Source organism: Hyperoodon ampullatus (assembly GCF_949752795.1).
Source record: "Hyperoodon ampullatus genome assembly, chromosome: 4".
In the NCBI taxonomy this organism is placed as follows: Eukaryota; Metazoa; Chordata; class Mammalia; order Artiodactyla; family Ziphiidae; genus Hyperoodon; species Hyperoodon ampullatus.
Genome location: NC_136917.1, coordinates 105,881,355 through 105,884,501, shown reverse-complemented (window position 1 = coordinate 105,884,501; position 3,147 = coordinate 105,881,355). Strand labels below are relative to the sequence as shown.

Genomic DNA, 3,147 nt, shown 5'->3' with positions numbered 1-3,147 from the left:
TTAAAGTTGAATTTAATTGTCTTGTAGTGCCTGCACACTTTTAAAAGGAAAAAAAGATGATATAAAGAATAAAATTGCCAAAACCTAATCCCCAATTATAGGCATTCATTAAGTAAATCACGTATTTTTATATCATTACATATATTTTTAAGGATGATGATAGAATAACCATAAATTTTATCAAACTAAAAAAATTTGGGGAGAGCAAAGAGATGTTATTAAAAATGACCCCAGGGGCTTCCCTGGTGGCGCAGTGGTTGAGGGTCCGCCTGCCGATGCAGAGAACGCGGGTTCGTGCCCCCGGTCCGGGAGGATCCCGCGTGCCGTGGAGCGGCTGGGACCGTGGGCCGTGGCCGTTGGGCCTGCGCGTCCAGAGCCTGTGCTCCGCAGCGGGAGAGGCCGCAGCAGTGAGAGGCCCACGTACCACATAAAAATAAAATAAATAAACAACAACAACAAAAATAAATAAAAATGACCCCAGGAAAAGTGATATAAATCAGACAGATCCAAGCACACCAGAACTTATAAAATACTATAAATTATATATTCAAAATTGATAGGTTGTAGAAGTGTATGAAGTAGCTCAACTTCATTAGATTATGCCAAGGTGTTTTCTAAAGTGACTGTGCAGTTTATCACATCTTCACCAAAACTTGATATTACAATACCTTTAAATTTTACCAATATAATGGGTGTAAAATGTATTTCATTATGGTTTAAGTTGGCATATCCCTGATTAACTAATAAAGTTGAACACATTTTCATAAGTTTATTGGCTGTTTATTTTTCCTCATCTGTGAAATGTCTGTTAATGTCTTTTCCCTTTTTCTCCAATAGATTGTCTTTTCATATTGGTTTGATGTTTTCATGTTCTGGACACTATCCTTTATTGGTTATAATGTGTTGCAAATATTTTCTCCCAGTTTGTGAGGTGACATTTCCTCAGTTTTGGGGTGGGGGGGATCTTGTGATAAACTAATATGATATTTATCACTGTTTCTTCATGTTTTATTATTTTGATGTATTGATTAAGAATCCATTCCTATACAGAGTTGACCTATTTACTTCTAAAAGTATTGAAGTCCTGCCTTTCATAATGAAATGCTCCAGCTGTCTGGAATTGATTTTTGCATATGATGAGGGGAGATCTTAGGGGGAAGGGTGGAAGGTAGCTGCTCCTCACTTAGTGACATTCAGAGATCTGAATACACGTCCTCTGCAGGCAGCAGGCACAGTGGACTGCATCAGAGTCATGCCTGAGCAAGCTGAGAAGAGCTTGCCCTAGTGGCTTCTGCCAGCAGAACAGACTCTGTGCAGGGTCTCTGATGTAGTCTGACTACCGATGCAGGCCTGCAGGTTTGTTGCCTTTTTGACACATGTGCAGCCTGAACAAACCCATGTAGGCCACTGGGCAATGCAGATAACATACCCAACCCCACCCAGCACATGCCCAATACTGTGCTTGCTTACATCTCTAGATACAGGCTTTCTCATTTTGGTCTCCAAATATTTTCCTTCATAAATTAGCCATGCATTTGAAAATATGTTTTTTATGTTTTATCCAGTACTTTAAATGTCCTTCCCTAAGAAGTGTTCTATGAACATCTATCTACTTAGCCAAGTTGCCTGCAACAGAAGTCTGTAATGTGGTTTCAAAGTGCTTTGAAGTGGAGTCTAGACTGAATGAGTATTAAACCAAAGTTTATGCTAAAGGTGTAAACATAGTCCCTGGTTTTTTTAGTTTATAAGATTTTAATTTACAAATTAAAAAGCTACATTTTTTTCCTTTTTCTCTTCTTCCTTTACATCACTCTTTTCCTTATCTCTCTCTTTCTCTTTGTCATCTTTTCTATCCTTTTTGCTGTCTTCTTTTCCCTGCCCTTCTTTCTTCTCTGCATCCCAGTTGGTGATCTTGTTGTTGATGAGGTTGTGCAAGGCAAACACGGAATGGATCAGTGAGGCCAAATACACCACCACCATCTGGTCATCGGTCTTTAGGTAAAAGGCCTTGACAAACTCCTGCAGGCTGACATCTGGCAGCAGGCTGAAGACGTCCTGCATCTGGTGGATGATCTGATGGTTGATGGGCAGCTTGCCTGTGGCCACTTTCTCCAGGTAGCTCCTGATATCCAGAAGCTTGGAGTTGAGTCCCTTCAAACCATGGACCTGGTTTGTGATCTGCTGGGAAAGAGTGCCCACTGTAGTGTCTTTGATGTCCTGTAACAAGTGTTCAACTCCGGCTTCCTCAGCTTCCTCTGCTCCAATTTCACTGGTCACGTGCTCAAATGTTTTTGAGGTTGGAGTTCCATCACCATGAACTTCTTCCACTGAAATATATGCTTCTGTGGGGGCAGTCCCAAGTCCTTTGGTTTCACATCAGTGATGACCAATACTGAGTTAGGGCAGTATCTTTTCATGAGTTCATCGATGGCGATGTCATTCTTGTGTAGTTTAGGGCCTGTGTGGTACCACCCAACTATTCCTTCTCTGGCATTGACATTCTTAAACATTCCATACATGTTTTCCAAATAATCGTGGTCTAAAAACCAGACAGAATCATCTTTGTCATCTTCATCGAAAGGACAAGTGATGCTCAGAGACATTAAATTTCTTTGCCAATGTGACTCTAGTTTTGTTTCTGAGAACACTATTTTTATTTTTTATTTCTGTCTTGTTTCTTAGGGATGGCAGTGGTATATTTCCTTCAAAATCTTTGCAATGCCTTTTCCCAACCTTCTGACAAAACTCATTTTAGTGAAAGATCCGTAGCCATGTGTAAAGAAGAAAAGAAGAAAGAATTGAAATTTTCTGATTATAAGTAACAAATTACAGTTGGATAACAGGCACTAAAAATTTAATTACAATTGGATAACAGGCACTAAAAATTTAGTCAGAATAATCAACTGAAATATATTTTCGTGTTGACATGCTTAATAGGAAATATACCTTCTATCTTAGAAGATTAAATTTTAGAACACAATACATTATGTATCTACTGTTTTATCATCATTATTTGGAGGATTTATTTCCCTTTCTCTCATAATCAAGTTACAAAAAGGATGTTTTCTTAGGTTGGGTTTTCAGGAAACAGATTTGAGATGGATATTTGCCTGCAGAAAATGTATTGGGGAATGCTTTCAGGCACAA

The 3,147-nt window shown here is 39.1% G+C and overlaps 1 pseudogene across 1 annotated transcript; it reads right to left on the bottom strand.

Annotated features, from left to right (window-relative positions):
- Positions 1–1,627: 1,627 nt before the first annotated feature.
- Positions 1,628–2,603, bottom strand: LOC307051280 (26S proteasome non-ATPase regulatory subunit 7-like; annotated as a pseudogene). The gene has a single exon. The product of its transcript is annotated as a 26S proteasome non-ATPase regulatory subunit 7-like (transcript).
- Positions 2,604–3,147: the final 544 nt, after the last annotated feature.